The sequence below is a fragment of the Molothrus ater genome, chromosome 1, assembly GCF_012460135.2.
Source record: "Molothrus ater isolate BHLD 08-10-18 breed brown headed cowbird chromosome 1, BPBGC_Mater_1.1, whole genome shotgun sequence".
In the NCBI taxonomy this organism is placed as follows: domain Eukaryota; kingdom Metazoa; phylum Chordata; class Aves; order Passeriformes; family Icteridae; genus Molothrus; species Molothrus ater.
This window is the reverse complement of record NC_050478.2, coordinates 44,827,900-44,846,757: the sequence shown is the minus strand read 5'-3', so window position 1 is coordinate 44,846,757 and position 18,858 is coordinate 44,827,900.

The window sequence follows — 18,858 nt, the reverse complement described above, 5'->3', positions numbered from 1 at the left end:
CATCTTCCACAAGGTATGCCTTTGCCAGCACTGCAGAACCGAGGGGCAGCAATGTTTCTAGAACCAAGAACAATACATCAAACAGGTACAAGACTGTGTTCCTTCCCTGCATCTTTTCTAGACACCTCTGTCAGTGAGCTAAAGCAACAATTGGAATGTTTTCACCAACCCTCACTCAGAGTGTCTCTTGTCAAATAGTTATAGCCTGAAGTATATATTTAGTTGTGTTCAAAAAGGTGAAATTACATTTCACATTTTTTTTTCTAAGAAAAGTTTTAAAGCTGAATAAAAATAAAGCTGAATAAAAATCTAACCAAATAGATGATCAATCTTTATGAGTGTGTATAAGAACATGATTGCAGAAAAGTCTGTAAGGATAGGCAACAGAAGAACTAAGATTTTGGATCTGATTTTAAACCTATGTCATCTTTTTACCTTATTCCAGTGACATGTGTCAAAATCAAGAAGGTAGTTCTGTCAGGAGAGTTGAACCCATGCTATAAAACCACAGATGGAATCAGGCTCAATCTTATGTCTCACATATTCAGTGCACTCCTATATAAAAACAAACAAACAAAAAAAACCTACAATGGACAGAAAGCTTTGCCAAGCATTTCAGAGGAATACCATGAAAGTAACACTAGAAAAGGGATATCAAAATCCACTTGTGTCTTTAAGAGGAGCTGTGGACAATATTTGGTAAAATATCTGGGAAAGTAAACCAATGAGCCATCTGAGCACTGCCCCTTGTATGCACTACACCAAGAAATACACTGCAACTAAATAGCTACTATACAGCCCTCAATACAATATGGAGCCTTTGAAATAGAGCCTTGTTCTCCAGTTAAATCAGTCTAATAACACTGAAAGCCCTGCAGCCAAGCCTCCTTGTACTGCTTCAAGAACAGCTGAGTGTCAACCTTGTTTTTATTAATAAATCAATCTTAAACACTACTGAAATTTCAGTTGAAGATTGGCTCAACTTGGCTCTCAAGCCTTAAGGATTTTTGGCTTTTCTAAATCCCTCTGCACTTTCTCCTGGCAGTCCTCCCTGCCTCCTTGCTTCAAACCATTTTTAGTGAAGAGTGTCTTGGGTCATCCCACCTGCCTAGAAGAAGTGATCATAAATCATATCCTATGACTACATCACACAGAAATGTGAAGACCAGAAGAGATGAGTGAATACTTGCCCTGTGCTGTCATTATAAGGTATCTAGTGCAAAGACAGGTGCCCACATCAGATTCTGACAAGATGGTCCAGTCATATATTTTACTTGCATGCCAATCACATTCTCCAAGGAGGCTTTTTTTTCACTATGTCTCTTGTCTTGAAGTTTCTTCTAAATTTTCTTTGTTTGCTGTTCTTTGGAAACCTGAAGGGGAAGCCTCCAGCTGGAGTCAGCTTCAGTAAGACATGCTGTGGGACTCTGTAGCTGACAGGATCATGTGGAAACAGCTGAGCAACAAAATCAATTAGACTATGAGGAATATAATGTAAAACACTATGCAAGATGGGCTAATGTGCCAAAACCTACATTTAAGGATGACAAATTTTGGAAGAATTAGTATAAAGTTAGAGCAGTGGCTTCTAAGATGGCAAAAGCTGAACTGGACAGATTTATTTCACTGCTTTAACATAGTTTTTGTAGATAGGATAACCTTTCTCTGTGAAGAGCTTGTTTAAGATGGGTGCTAAGCTGAAACTTGGATAGCACAGTACTGGTTTTGTTTGGACATCTGCTGCTACTGCTCCTATTTACATGTTTTGGTGAACATTAGACTTGCTTGCAATAAACATGATTGTTACTGAAGGTCTGGAGCATATGCGTCATGTCTGTGGAACTAAGTGGTGAAGAACTTGGAGCTTGTTGGGTGTACTTTCAAGCAAACAATGAAATCAGCTATTTCAATTCTGGATATTGCCAAAACCATTATTTTAGTGAAATAATATGTAGTCTTTTCAGGTCTGAGGCGCGAAAGAATAATCAGTGTATATAAACTATTTTAATTTGCTTGTTTCCTTTACGTGATTGTAACAGGACAGATGGAAGACTTGCACTGATGAGCCAAGATAAAGCCATTGATATGCTCCTGAAGGGACTTGTTATTCTGTCATGTGGAAAAGAAAATATGCCACTGAAGCGTGTTTTCTTGCCATGTGTTGTGAAATCATTAATAAATTCTAGTCGTTAATACTGACTAGATCAAGACAATGTGGTATTTAAATAATCTTAAAATGCCACACTAGGTAAATCTTATTCTGGCATTTAAATAATAACATAAATTTTTAAAAAACTCTCTCCTCTGAGTTGCACCTTGGCTTGGGACAGTATTGGCAGACATGTGAGGACCATGATTGGTAGAGGAAAGATGTCCCACCCTAGTCTGCAGAACCCTAGGCACTGAAGAGCTGCCAGCCCATGCCACAGAGAATGAGCGGAGTACATCCAGCATCCCAGTTCAACAACAGGTACCAGCAGGTACCAGCATCAGCTCTTCTGTGCCACAGCAAACACCTACCAGGACACAGGGAATAATCACTGCTGACAGAAAGGAGCACTGTCTCCCTCGGGACTGTCCCCCCTACCCAAGCTGCCAAGCCTGACACACACAATGAGCAGACAAATCTGCTGCCTAGCTACTCTTGTTTTAGGCTAAATTGTGAGCAAACATGTGAGGAGTTATCCCATCTGCCTGGGGATATCCACAAAAATTGGCAAGGTTAATAATAACCTTTATTATTTCAAGGAGAGGGAGCCTTTGTGGCTCCCTCTCTGCTCCAGTCAGTGAAGGAGGAGAAGCTCCTTTCCAAAATGGGATCAGTTCCTTCTCTTGACCTTCCTGTACAATTTCAAGAAATTTTCAAAGAATGCCCCTCCCATGAGGAGAAAACCACCTTTCACAATCTTTAAAAGAAGAAAAGGAAATCAACCTGTATACTTGATGAAAAACCTTAACTACTCTTCATAAGGGCTCAAGAAACAAAAATGCAATGTATGTAATGCACACTGAGTGAAGACAAATTATATCAAATTATATGCTGAATAAGAAATTAAATGCAATGAACTCAGAAGCTTCACTTAGCTCTGTGTGGAGAGCTGGTGTTGTGCACAGGAGAGAACCTGCATGTGCACTGATGAAAAAAATATATAAGGATCACCCAGTAGTGGGGCTGTTCTTTATTATCTGTGCTCCTGTGCTGGTTTTGCCTGGGGTAGGCTTAATTTTCTCCGCAGTGGCTGGAATGAGGCTGTGTTTTGGATTTGTGCTGAACACAGGGTTTATAATGTAGAGATCTGTTTCTTATTGCTGAGCAGGGCTTGCACACAGCCAAGGCTTCTCCTGCCTTCCATACTGCCACACTGGCTGGGAAACTGGGGCTGTGTGGGAGGCTGGGAGGAGACCAAAGTGACCAAAGGGACATTCCAGACCATGTGACATCATGCTCAGTGTATAATAAAGTGGGGAGAAAAGGAGGAAGAGGGGATGTTTGGAGTGATGGTGCTTGTCTTCCCAAGTCAGTGTTGTGTGTGATGGGGCCCTGCTCTCCTGGAGATGGCTGAACATCTGCCTGCCCATGGGAAACACTGAGTAAATCCCTTGGTTTGCTTTGCATGGACAGCTTTTGCTTTCTCTATTAAACTGCCTTGATTTCAGCCCATGAGTTTTCTGGGTTTTGCTCTTCTGGTTCTTTCCCCAGTCCTGCTGGTGGGGGAGTGAGCAAGTGGCTGTGTGGGGCCTGGCTGCCTGGCTGGGGTTTAACCACGACACCTACTAAAATAAAGCTACTCTATCACACATAAAGCAAGGACATCTATTTGGTTATTTGTGATCAGGCTCATTCAGTTGTTCATGCTTCTAGGAAAACTCTGACTCAGTCTGTTGGTTCTGTGTTGTCCTTATTGTATTTTGCTGTGACCTCAGTTTGGCTCTCTAATGTCAAGGTAAGACCAATGTGGTCTGTATGTTCGTCACGAAAACTGATAAATATTTTTCTCAAAAAAGTGTAACTGTATTTGAACTCTACTGCTGCATAAAAGGGCTAGAGGCTGGCTGTAATACACTGACTTGCCCTCTGAAGAACCATCTTTTACTGCCATGACTCTATCAAAGCCCAGAAAAGGAAACAAAGACAGATATATCAGAGCTGTAGGTAGATAAACTCAGAGGATACAAACTCTGTCCATAATGTCCTGCAACTGCCTTACAGTACCTGTCACACGCTGAGGTAAACTGAGTCACCTGCTCATGACTCAGTCATTGGAGGGGTGGGTTAACTAATTCCTGATATGCAGAGATTATTTTTGACTAGTACATAAAATACCTAATACTTTGGTGTCATACTAAAAATGTATGCATCATCAACTAGAAAAGTTTCTCATTAAGAATGCAGTTGCTTTTTCTAAGCTATTCCTCAGTTTAGGTTAAATAGCTAAAAATCCCCTACAGATACAGAAGCCTTCAAGAAGCAGTGCTAGATTCTGCCAAATAAAGTGGTTTCAGTAGCTGGAATTTCAGAGCATAAATATGACAAGTGGGAATAAAACTGAGAACTCAGGACTCAGAGATTCAATAAAGCATTGTATCTGCAGGCAAAAATAAGAAGTGGAGAACTCTGTTCATAACAGTGAGAGGACCTGGAAAGCAGGAGGGAAGATAATTTAAAACTAATAACTTCATGATGAATAGCCTGATCAGAAAATGCAAAGCAGATAAAGACTGGCTCTCCAAGACTGGCTTGGAGATACGTCAAAAAATAATGTTTGAACAACTTCCAAAATGCTTCTATGGTCTCAAAAGGCATGATATCAGGAGAAACAAACAAATCAAAATTAAATCTGTAAACTTGGAAAAATACTCCAGGAACTGGGTGGAAATATTTGGCAATCTTTGAGGAAAAGAAAGAAATGCAAAGCAAGCACAACCGAAAGCAAAGCACAACTGAAAGCTGGTAAGAGGTTTCCTTCATCACAGAATCACAGAACCATTAAGGCTGGAAAAGACCTTCAAGATCACTGAGTCCAACCTTAGATCACCATCTTGTCAACTGGACCACAGCTTTAAGAGCCATATCCAGCTGTTTCTTGTACACATTCAGGGACAGTAGTGGTGTTCCACTACCTCCTTGGACAGTCTGTTTCAATGCCTGACCAGTCTTCCAGTGAAGAAATTCCTCATTACATCCATCTGAACCTCCTCCAGCACAGCCTGAGGCTAAGTCCTCTTGTCCTGTCTCTGGCTGCCTGGGAGAAGAGGCTGACCTCCATCTGGCTATGATCTCCTTTCAGGGAGTTGTAGAGAGTGATAAGGTCACCCCCGAGCCTCCTTTTCTCCAGGCTAAGCAACCCCAGCCCCCTCAGTTGCTTCTTATATGATTTATTTTCCAGAGCTTTCACCAGCTCCATTGCCCTCTCTGGACACGCTCCAGCACCTCGATGTCTCTTTTTTGCTGTGAGGGGCCCAGAACTGGACACAGCACTTGAGGTGTGGCCTCACCAGCCCAGGGGGACAATCCCTGCCCTGGTCCTGCTGGCCACACTATTGCTGGCACAGGCCAGGATGGCATTGGCCTTCTTGGCCACCTGGGCACACCCTGGGGCTTGTGTTCAGCAGCTATCATCCAGCTGGTCCTTTTCCACCTTTCAGCTTTCCAGCCACTCTTCCCCCAGCCTGTAGTGCTGCCTTGGGTTGTTGTGAGCCAAGGGCAGGACCTGGCACTTGCCCTTCATGAGCCTCATGCAATTTGCCTCAGCCCATTGATCCAGATAATGGAAGGTAATATATGTCTGCACTTGTGTTAAGGAGAGACTGAAACACTTCCTCCCTTGGTAAATGACTTTGTAAGACAGACAACACAAACATCCAATGTTTTGCTGCCTCTTAGTGACTCTACTGGAAGGAGAGAAAAAGCAATAAAATTTGACACCAGACAATAGCTTGCCATGAACCTTTCAGAGGACAGAAAAGCCTGGAAAGACATGGGAAAGCATCTTTTGTACAAGCAATCCCTGCTAAGAGAGCATGGACAAGGATTTGCCACGCAGGGGTACAGACATAGGAGGGAAGCTGCTGGGAAAGAGTGATTTGAAACAGGTTTTACTTCTCCAATAGTCCCCATATACAATGGGGGCATTGCAGTAAGTTGAGAGCAAATACTTCTGGGAACATCTCTGCCAGAAGAGAGGAGTGGATGGTCTCAAGTCAAATACAACAATATTCTCCCATTCCTGGGGAAGGGGACTGAGGGAACATCAGAACAGTGGAGGAGATGAGGCTGCCTGTTGCCACCCTACGCAAGTGCTCACAGAGTTTCACCTCAGAGGAGTCTGTGCCCATTCTCTCACACTGCTGGATTCCCATCGCTGCTGCCTCACAGCACTGCAGACAGGAGCTGCTCTCCAGGAGGCAGAATAACAGCTGCTTAAATTGACAGCACTTTGCTGAACTTGTAACACAGCAGGCAGGAGTGCAAGGGGAGATGGCATTTCAGTCAGGATTTACTGGTTGCTGGGACACAGCTTGGCAGGGAGCACACACACACCTTGATGGGGAAGTGGCAGAGGTGGGAAGGACACATGTGCAGGCACCAGGCTCTCCTTTCCCAGGGCTGTGCAGCAAAATCATTGTGGGTGCTACAATGTGGCACAAATATCAAACACAGAGCTGAAATGCTATGAAACTAGGATTTAAGGTTATTTGATCATCTTTTCCAGTAGAAAATTTTGCTTTTGTGTGAGTATAAAAATATTCCTAAGAGAAATTGCAACCCAGAGGCACCAATTTTGATCTGAATTGCTCAGTGTCGAAGTAAGCTCAGATATTGTGTTCATTATAAAATTCTTCAATTTATTTTTTTTTCCCACATGAGTTCTGTGCAGCAAATTTTATCCTACGAAGAAAAGCAAATAGGACACAGAGTAGAATACCAAGAGTAATTAGAGGTTTTGCATGCCTCCAATTTTCAGGTACCAAAGTCTGAAATACTCTAAAAGGTAAAAGGAATGATTTTAAGAAACAGTTTTTGCTGTGTCCTTTCTAGAAATCAGATTTTTTTACAAATTTTGAAAGTAAGAATCAAAAAATCATTCAAAATTATTTAAATTCTTATTTCTAATGTCATCTCTGTGAAGAATAGAATCAGTTAGCAAGTCTCTGAAACTGCAGCTTCAGTCAAAGCAAACCCCAGGGCAAAAGTTAAATTTTTGTTCACACTTCTGGATATTCAGTTGCACTGATGTCACAACAACTCTGTCCTGCAGACAAAAGGGCTAGATCCAGGGCTGTAACTCTGGTTACATCATGCAGGCTCCCACAGACATGTGGATGGCTTTTCTGTGACTGAACTGATGACAAACTCTACCTACAGAAGTGGAACTGAGGATACCTGAGCCAAACCCACGGATTTTAGGTGCCAAAATGATGAAGTTTTTGTCTGAAGGCTGCATGCAGCTCTGAGAAACCACTGTCACTACTTTGAAAACAAAGATTGGACCTGCAGTAGTGGAATAGCAGACCTAAAGCAATTACAAGAGGTTGCTGATCAAGAGTAGCTCTAAAAAGCATTCAAGCAGGGATGTAATTCAAGCTGCCTTTGTGCAGAATGTTATTTCAAGGGAACACAATGCTTTTGCTTTATAGCATCCTGCAGTCATAGACCCTTTCAGCCAAGGGGCATTGGCTTTGTTTTCAGGAGACTCCAGAGGGGGAAAAAATGGGGGAAAAAGGCTTTTAAGCCCTCAATTTCACATTTTCCAGCCTCCTTTATGCACTGAATTTCACTTGGACACAGCATTGCTGATGACAAGGGACTGGCTCTCACTCTTGCTACATGCCCAGTCCTCTGCACATTGTGATGTCTGTGATGACAGTAAATACTCTGGGCTATCCCTCCCTTCCTCCAGCAGCCCAAAGCTCTGAGATCAAGAGGGAATCTGTTTCCTGAAAGGCAGTGAGACATGCTCTTCAGTAAGGATGGTTTCCCTGAAGCACATCCATCTCTGACAACATCATAAGGCATTTCAGACACAAAGGTGCTGTCAAGAGTAACCCAAAAATGGTTCTGCCTGAACCAAAATGAGAATGAGAAAAGGTGCAGGATCCAGTCTCTAGACATGGTCAACACACCCCATCCAAATCCCAAGTGATCTGGGCTCAACAGCCCTAGATGGCCAGAGTGAAACTGGCAGCTTATCAGTCAATTTAGGAGCTCAGGGGCAGTTTAATTTGACTTTAGCAGTTCACACATGGGCACATTCCCATGACCAGAGGGCCAGGCTTTCGACAAGTGTTAATGTCACTGAAGGGAACACTGAGGATTTTTTGTGAGTTCTCAGCAATCCCCCACCCTCCAAAAAATCCTGCGAGTCTTTTTATCCCTGATCATAGAAACACTTTGAAAATGCAGCCAACATATCAAAATTTTCAAATCAGGTGTGAAAATAACAGCCTCTTTTCTCCAAAGGCCTGGGAATCTAGGCTAGGTATATGCAAGATAAGAGATTCAATTGCAAAACAGGATTAAATAAATACATGAAGTTAAATGTTCCAAGACAAAACTACAGTGAATGAAAATAGAATCATATCAGCAAATTGCCCTAATCTGACAAATTCAACAAGTCATCTAGGCTTCAGTTAATGCTATTGCCTCTCCAAAATGAGCATGATGATATTTCACAGCTCCAGAAGCCTCAAGTTAATTTAACCACTGTTGTTCCTGAGCCCCAGGAGCCTTGCCAAAAAACTATGACCTTTTGTTTGCTCATCACTATTGACGTGATTGATGTCATCACAGAATTGGTCTCATCTCCTGTCCTCAACACGAGATGTTTGGCTCTGTACTGTACCTTCTGACACCTGGCCTGGAAAACCACCAGCTACGTCCAGTGCTTCACGATAATTTTGGCTGACATAGTTGCCAGGTAGCTAGAGTGACACCTCCTGCCTAGGAACTGGAGTGTGTGTGAAGATCAAGCCCTGCTGTTAGGCTGGGCATGACAGTGAAGGCTCAGCTTTGTGCACGATTCCCCTCGGAGGTGGGTGTCTGAGTGTGAGAGCTGACAGACAGCAGAAGATGCAGGCACTGAGCCAGCAAGACCTGATGCTCTTTTAAAGTTGGGTTTGGCACCTAATGAAGGGATTCTGAAAGAGCCACTTGAAGGAAGTAGTCTGGGATGGAGAAATCCTGAGCTGTTTATCTTTAAAGAATCAAAGAGAGAGATGGGAGTCTTACAAAGGCACATGTGGAAAAATAAGGAGATCTTCTGGAAATGTAAGTCTGCTGGACTGAAATGCTTGGAGCCTTTGGAATGCTAGAGGCTTCATATTTCCATATATCCAAGGGAAAAAGTGCTCTTTGAAGTTTCCACATGAAGCCAGAGAAGAAGCCTGAGGGAAAGCCTTCCCAGAGGGAAGGAGGACAGATCATTTGGCCTGCTAAAACCAAGGATGGGATAGGAGGCAGAAAACATTAAGGGATATCTAGAATTCATCCAAAATCTAAGTTGAGATTGTTTTGCCCTTTTCCAGACAATCATGTTAAAGAGGCAAAGGCAGCACAGTGACCTCCATCACTGGGATTTGTGCAGCAGTACGTGGAAGAAGAGCAAACACTGTTTGGTTTTTTTTAAGAAAGAGATGAACAGAACTTTGAGAGCATCCTTGAGATATAACAGTCTGGTCTCACCAGCAAGTGTTCAGAAGAAAGCAGAGAAGAAAAAGAGTCATTAAAGATAAAAAAGGGGATAACATTTAGCATATATTTAGCAATTCCAGTTATGTTGGACTAGATTCTTGTCTTTCTTTGATAGAAAAAACTTATTATCTAGATGAAGGAAAATGTGGTAAATTGCATTCATTGGAACTTTGTTAAACCACTGTGGAGTATTATGACATGAACTGAGAATTAATACAGGAAATTTCAAGTGATTGAAGTGACTGCAACCAGCTGGGCTGAAGAAAGGTTTCATCAGGCCAGAGGAAGATTATAAGCAGAATTCATTACTGATCAATCTTTTCAATTTTTTTTCTATTCATATTCATTAGTGTTTTTGTTGCTTACATTGTGCAATCAGCACATTTCTTACCAAGATTTCAAAGTGAGAACTCACAGTTAGTAAAGATGACAATTTGAAAATTGTCTAAGAAAAACTAGAGAACCCTGGAGGGAGGAAACAGTGGAAATTTAATTATAAAAAGTAGTAGATTGTGCACTTAAATGCCATAGTGAATCAGATACTTCTCAGTTGGATGCCAAGGAGAGTGGGGAAGAGGGAACTGGTTTACAATTGCCATCTAAGGTTTGGTTTGTTCCATTCTAGCCATGAGACAGGATGGAGTGGACACACAGCTGCCCTCAGTGAAGAAGGGCTGGAAGCACAGAACTTAGTGAAACAACACATGAGAATAAACTGGCCAGGAATAAATCTAACTTGGGGTCTAGAGAACTCTGGTGTTAAAGCAGCATCCAAAATTAATAAAATAAGCCAAATTATTTGGACTAGCGTATTTTCAAGTTTACAGCCTTCATCTATAAATATTCTATAAATCAGCAACTGTGGGGGCTGCAATCATGCACAGCTCATTGGAGAAGAGCACGGCAACCCTCTGATTTCCCCTCTGAGTTGGAGTTTTCCTCTGGAATTATTGTATCTTTGCACATGTAATCCAAACTGCCTGAAAAACACTGCTCCTCTAAAGTGGATCTGGATTCATTGGTAGTGGGAATTATTCAATGTGGTAGTTTGCAACAGTAAAGCCTCAGGCCTGTGGCTGTAGGGACCTGTTTTACATGCTAACTCAGCCTGCAAGTGGTTGTCCCCACGTCTCTAGGTCAGGAAATGAAAGGAAAGACATAGGAATGGCTGTACAGTGTGGGACCAAAGGTGATCCCGCTCCTCCCAGAGGGTTTTTGCTATAAGAAGTGCCCAAAGCAGAGTGCAGAAATAGGGAAAGTCCATGGAAGTGCTTCACTGCACACTCTCCTGGGAAGCAGGGACTGAGGCAGTCTATAAAGGTGATAAGACATGAAAGATTATCACTTTATAGAAGGTGATAATATCCTGCCCTCACTGGAATCACTGCCTTGTCTATCAACTAAGCTGAAAAAATGCCATGGAGCACAGTCTGTGTGTTAGAAAAGAGCAAATACATTTGTGACTTATAGCTGCTGCACTGTGACTTCCCACATAATTTATTTCTGCTGTCCCCAAGGATTTTTCTCACAGATGCTGTTAGTAGAAATTAGGGAAACTCCTACCCTAAAACTGTGCTACTGCATGGTATATAGTCACTTGAATTTCTCTATATTATTTCTGTAAGAAAAATATGAATAAGTGAAAAACTCTTTACCTCCTTGATAGTATACTATTAGCTTTGACTGACCCCTGATTTTGTTAAAAATGCAAAATCATTTTAGATTTCAGACAGTCCCAAAATATGTAATTGTACTGGGTTTGAGTAGCAAGACTTTGGTAGTGGGAGGCTTCTGAATGACTTCTGTGAGAAGCCACTGGAAGTTTCTCCATGTCCAATAGAGCCAGTGCCAGATGTCTGGAAGATGGCCATGCCACTGCCCTTATCTCAACCCACAAGACTTTTGTTATGCTTTCTCTTCCCTGTCCAGTTGAGGAGGGGAGCAAAAGAGTAGATGTGATGTGCACCTGGCATCCAGCCAGAGCCAACCCACCACAGAAACAAATTCACGTAGTTCTGCACTAAGATCCCATGCAGATATGAAGTAATGAGCCCTCAGCAACCTGAGCATATTTCTTTTTCCCTCTGTAAGACTGCAGTGGAGCAAACTACTGCAGACCATTCTGAAAACACATAATTCCATTTCCCTAATGATAAATGCTGCACTATGCAAATCTGAAGCATATATCCAATGCCTTTATTCTACCAAGTGTGTTGGTGCTGTTCTGTAATAAAGGGGATAATTTGAACTGCTGGCTTCCCAGGCCAACACACCCCCAATTTCCTTGACTGTCCTGCCTGATTCTCTTGTTTTCTTTGCTCCATTCCCTGAAGAAATTTAGATGGCAATTTCTCTAATTCACAGCAATGTACTGGCAAGCTCGGTAGCAGCTCCTGTCAGTAGCAGGGATAGAAATCATATTGATTTAGACACAGATTTTAGATTTATAACACAGCTTTCCAGTGTGCAGGCAGCAGGATTGCAGCGTGTAAGAGAAAAATCAAAGCTGATAGCCCCCAGGAATGATGGCTGCTCCAGCAACTGGTTCTTTGCCAGCCATCAAGACAAAGGAGAGGGGAGATCTTCAGTAAAATAAAGTTTAAGGGAAACTGCAAAAATGTATTAGAGCAAGCCAGGCCCATATTCATCATGTACACAGTAAACAGGCTCAGTAACAGGAATTTCTATGAATTTCAAGTACATGCAAAGGTTCATCATTGAATGACTGGAGAAACAGAGTTCATCCATCAAAGCCTCAATTACTCCCAGTTATCCGGGAGGGGGTATGGTTTAAATAAAGACCAATGTTGGCTTCACGTCAGCTTTATGCCTTCTGTGTCAGAGGGTTTGTTTTTCTGGCAAACTTGACAGCTCTGTAATAGCAAAAAAGATGCTCTCCAAAAGGTTTGGATGGGGGGACATGTCAGTGAGGCTCTTCTGTGGCCTGAGCCGAGGTCAGCACATCAGGAAGACCTGGGGAGGCTCAGAGGAAGCTGCGGATAAATAAATCTCAAAAGGAATATTCCTAGATCTGCTCTCAAAATCAGGGGAGAGAGGAATTTTTAAATCTCTCTATCTTGTCCCTTCTTATTTTGGCACACAGGGAGACATCTCTGCCCGTGGTGTTGAGGGATCCCTGTACTCTGGAGGGGAATAAGTACAGGAAAACAGCTTGGAACACAATGACACCACAGCTTGGTACACAGACACTTGTGAGACGGGATCATACTGACTCTTCTGTAATCTCTTCAGTGTCATATTTATCCTTTCCTGTTCCTCAGAAAGAGAGCCCCAAGATCTCCAGGAGATACTCAGTCCAGGTAGACATAGGGAACTGGAAGAAGATGGAGATCTGCATTTTTAGAGCTCCATCTTCTTCCAGACTGGTGGTGGTGTCTTTTCTAAAATAACAACAATTATTGTGACTCATGATTTTCAGGGCTGGTGCGTCATAATTACAGATGCCTGTTCATTTTGTATGCTCATTACACTGAATTACATCTTAGATGGAAACTTACCATTTTATTCTCAAAAAACAAAAATCAAAACAATACAAAACAAATTTAAAAAACAATTAGTCTCCCACATGTTTGAAACTCCTCAACAGTCTCTTTCTGGAAATTTAAGAAGTTGGTGAAAAACAGTCTAAATCACTAAGAGCAACAAGAGATATTTCAGCTAGATACCCTGCTAGACAAAGGTAAATAATGAATGTGAATCCCTGACTATGAAACCAGATGTTGGGGAGGGGGACACACCAGAGTTCTGCCCCTACCAGAAAGAAAATGGAGGCAGAATACAACATTTCCCTTCAGTGAGACTGGAAAGATGAATCAATGGGAATATTCATATTCCTTACGAAATAATCCCACTAATAAATATAGTAAACTGAAAAAACCCAAAAATATGATCCCTCATGAAAGGGCTTCTGCTTCTAGTCACTCATCTGGAAAAACCAGATTTCTAGAATTGTTTTGCCAGCCCAAAATAAGGCATAAAATGTAAAGCCATTGCTGAATTTATAAGGCTTCTAAAGATTCTCCTGACACAGGTTTGCACCAGCTTAGGTGTTGTTGGCTCATGCCATGCCATGCTATGCTTATCCCACAGAGTTCCATCAGCGCTCAGCAGGCTGTGCAGCAGATGAGGACCCAGCTGTCTGAGTCACATGAATTACTTAAAACTATGACTAAAAAAGCCAACTTGAAGTTGAACTCTAATTTGCAGGCTTTGCCAGTTTGTCAACCTAGTGAATTTCCCCAACCCTGTAAAATAAGTGGAGAGCAGTATATGTGATGCTATACTCAATATTTCCATTACCTGCATAGTCCAAGACCATTTTTATGGCATTAATGTTTTGAAGGTGACAAACAAACAATTTGTCAAATTTACAAAACTGACTGAGCTTAACAAATTTCACAAGTTGGAAACTAACTCCTGATAGATTCACTGCCAGCATCCTACAATTGTAGACACCACATAAACAGTCAGACCAATCTGCAAGAAATTTGTAGAGTAAGACTGGGACTAAGACACTAAGCAACAGCTCACATCAGGTGTGTATGCATGCCCAGGCAAAGCCTTGGGAAAACAACCAATTGGAAAATGTGTGATGATCCCATATGCTGCCATTTCCAGTGGTCTCCTTATCATCGCACCTACATCTGCACCAGTGCAATGATCAGATCCTGTCTGCTGGCTCTGGTGGGACTCCAGGCCTTGACAGCTGCCTTCCTCAAACTCCTTGTGGATAAAATAATATAAATAATATATAAACAATAAAATCTAGTCTCTCTTTTAAATAAAAAATATATATGTTGAGAATGTAATTGCCCCCAGTGTGCGATATTGCAATCTGACAAATTAAAATAACCTACCAGTATAAACAAGTTGATTATGATAAGAAGGGTATAAAATCACTTTTTCTTCTGAGTATTTGGGTGTTTGTTCTCAGGTTGTTGATATATTTTGTAAACTGCAGAGATTAAATAGATCCCTGGGGTTCCCAGGTGTGAAAGATCAGCACTACTGAAAGTAGCTGAGGGAGGGAATGTTCATGAACTGTATCCTGTCATCATTAAATCATTTTGCTGAATACATCAAGATGCTAAACACAAATATTTACATATAAATCAATTCCTCTATCTATTCATGTTGCTAGCACAAACACACAAAACATACGCAGAAATGTAACAGGTCCCTCCAAGGCTTTTCCCCCCCAAAAAATAATCAGAAAGGAAATTCACTATAAGAAAAATCTAAGTGATAACCTGGGATGTTACTGAGCTGTCACAGCAGCAGCTTGAGTTTGTAAACAAGCAAACCCAGCAGTTCAGACAGCATGAATCACCTCTGCTCATCTCAGGGGGGCATTAGCGGCGTTCCCAATAAAGAGCCTCCAACGCAGAAACACCGGGAATTATTTCACTGCTGACCAAAGTGGGAGTGAAAGAGAAACCTGTGTGACACACTTGGAGCAGCACCTTATTTTGGCACCATGCTGATGGAGGAGTGCCAGCTCCCAGGTGGTCTCTGGAACATTAGGGAGCCATGCCCACAGCTCTGGGGAGTTGTGCCAGGGAAGAGCCTGACTCACCTATTCCCAAACAGAATTTCCTTTCTCCATAGGGGGGGATTCAGAACTTCAGAACTATAGGTAATTACTGTGATCACCTGGCTCAAACCCAGCAACCCCTTCAATCCTTATGTTGTAGTCTGTCTGCACAGTCTTCACTGCTGCCAGCTATCTAGACCAGTACTGGTAACCTTGCTGGTATTTCGGTTACCATTCCCAGCAGCACAGGCTTTGCTCCCCTCAAATAAAGGCAAGGGTTAGAGAATCAGGCCTTCAGCATGGCAGGATAAAGCCTCCATCTGTTTAAATTAAGGCATGGCATTAATTTATCTCCACACAGGGACCAAGATGGGCAGGAAACAGCACAGAGCACTCACAGAGATTTTGGTTTCTTGCAGAACCCATCACGTCCCCTCTCATAAAACCTACATGAAAAAAGGGGACCAAACTCCAAACACACACTGGAGGTTTTCAGCAATTATTGATTTTGTTATTCAAGTAGAAAGAGCAGTTCCCATGGCAACGAGCCCATCACTCCCTACCTATGGCATCACTTGCTCTCACAACACAAAATCTTTATTTAAAGAAATACGTATGTTCCCAGAGCTGCCCCTTGGAGACTGATTTCTTTTCATTTCCCCCTGGCATAAGCAATGAACCACTCTGTGTCTGGCTGCTTGAAACCACACTGCAAGCTTTTCCCACATTCCACAGTTTCCATAGGAGGGCAATGGTGGCAGCTTGGGGGTGGCCACCTGCCTGCCCCAAGGGGTGACCACCCAGCAGTGCTGGGGCTGATGCTGCTCCAAAGCACTTCCAGGTGAGCTTCCAAGGGAGCACCCCTTTGTGCTGCTGTTTGGGGGCTTAGTGAAACCCTGCTCCTTTTGCATCAGCACTACACAAGGACAGAGATGCCCCCCCAATTTTTATTAGTTGTGTCACAGTGAATCTGGCGTTGGTGGGAAGAAAATTTACCTTCACAGTATTTCTTCAACAAAATAGAACAAGTAAATAAGTTAATTAATTAAATTAATTAATTAAAAGTGATATCACATCATCACAGAAAATAATGGCGGTTCTGATTAGGAAAAGTCAAGGACTTTTGATGCTTTCATCATTTAAAATAATGGACCAGCAGGACAGGCTGGCTCCTTGGGAGGTGCAAATCAGCACAGCTACCTGCAGTTTTAATGGCAGTCAGGTTGCACAGGCTGATGAGCAGGCTCCTCATCACAGAAAGAAAAACACAGATCAGAAAGAGGGGAGACAGCAGGTCTTCTTGGGGTGGTTGGCAGGGCAGCACTTGGGGAAATCAGGTCACACCACAACCTCTGGCTCACAGCAGGGCTTTATGTTCATCATGTGGCCTTCTCCATGCTGGGAAAGGGGAGGAAAAGATCCCACATGCACCTGTGAGCAGCACCATGGCTGGGCAGCAGCCCCATGCAGCCACCAGGAGAAGCATTTGGGCTCGAACTAGAAATGTGAGAAGCAGCAGTGGCACTGGCTCACCTGGAAAGTTAAAAGCAAAGTCTAGTCCAGATGCAAGATCTGCTTTCTAAAACTTACCCAGTGAAAGAGAGGAAGTGGGGATTGGTGTGACAAAGCTGGGAAAACCTGTGGCTGAGATGAAAAGGCAGCTCACTTTGCTTCTGATTATACATGGGAGGAAAATACATGTACAGACCCAGAAATCAGTCACTTGTGAGCAGGGTCTTTCGGGTGAAGTTCAGTCTCCTGGAAAAATTTTATGAAACATAAGCTATTCCCAAACTCTTTTCTCACACAGCTCCAGGCCCCTTAACCATAACCTTGTGCACCCTGGCTGGGGCTACCAGTGCCTGTGTGAGCAGGATGCTAGCTAGCCCTGGCTGCACTCCCAGGTTGTGGTACCTAAGGGATTTGCAGCAACATGCCTTGGTGTCTTTGCAGATCAAAAAGAAGCATGGTGTGCACAAGCCCAGCCACTCATCTGAGCTACAGACAGTGGGGTGGCACTACCAGAGGTGCCAGGAACCTGGACAGGGAGACCTCAAACTAGGCACAGAAGAAGAAGGTGAAGATACCTGTTTTGGAAGATGATAGAGGAAATAGTGGAGAGAATTACAGTGAGGGAGATCAGACAAGCCTTGTCTTGGAAGAAGCAAAGGAGTTAGAGCTGGAAAAACAGTGGCTAGACTGAGGAGAAGAATAAATATTAAAAGCAACAGCTGAAGGAAACAGATCAGTTGGAATAGCTGGAAGTGAAAAGATACAAGATCATCAGACATATTATAGTGCAGAGCCTCTAGAGATGCAACAAAGATTGATGAGATATTAATGGATTTCAAAAAAAATGTTTTAAAAGAGTCTCCAAGAGATGCTGGATATGAGAAAAGATGATGTGAAGAATCTTTTTTGTTTTCCTATGCTTGTGTCCAGATCTGTAAAATTCCACTCAATACAAGGGAACCTCTGTTTCACAGATACAACTGGTTTGAGAGCATTAGCAAGCATGAAGTAAACCAAGGGTTGATAGAGGGTAGGACTTGTACTTCATCAGCCCAATAATTCAGCAAAGACAAAACTGTATTTCCACTACTAATTTGCATTTAGTCAGTTAATATAGCTGAACATATAGTCCTAAGACCTGATAGAGTAATTAAAAATAAGACTGGAAAGAAAGTCACTGATGTCTTGTATCACACACTGCTTATCTAATGCCACTGATTACAGCAAAACTGCTTGTTTACCCTCAAGGCACAGAAGCTTGAGGTTCTTGCTATTTTGCCTCCTTTCCTCTTTCCAATTTTCCACTGATTTTCACGGTGTTGAAGGCACTGTATCACATCTAAGGATCAGCCTATAGAGAGGCATTAAAGAGGGATGAGAGAATTATTCCTTTTTATACAGCAGGATGCTTTTATAGGAATTATCAAATCTTTTTCAGTGTTCATTTTTGCACCTGCACAGAATGGCTAATAAGGAATCTGAAAGAAATTCTCTGGGAGTAACTGTGGGCATCAAGGTATTCCATGCAGAGCCCCATTGCAACAGGGCCAGCTGTTGCCTACTGTAAAGGAAAGGGAGCTGTGCAAGACAGATATCCATCTACAAGAGAATTGCTGTCAATTTGATGCAGCCAATGTAGGAATAACAGAAGGCTTCTCCCTGCAAATATGATTGCTGCACTATTCAAGCAGAAAAAGCTGTGGCATGAGGGGTTTTTTTTTACTTCATTGCTGAACAAGCCTGGGATACAATAGGAAAAATGACCTTGACATCTCTTACAAAGACACATAAACAACAATAAGCCTCTTCTTGATGTCCATTGCATTAGTCATGCCTTTATAGTGCAGAATTGAGAAAGACTCCTTTATGTATAAAAAGGAGTAAATACATCTGTTTCATGATCACATCCATTAGGATAGAAAGAAAGGGATTAAAAAGTAGTTCCTGATATTTAATCTTAGGAGAATGGATGGCTCTTTTTTTGTCAACATAGAATTATTCCATGAATTAGTCATGATGGTTCAATTATGTTCAAATATGTAAAGCACAGCCTTCTAAGTAGACTAATTTGTGAGCTTGCTTCATGGTCCTCTGCTTCAAT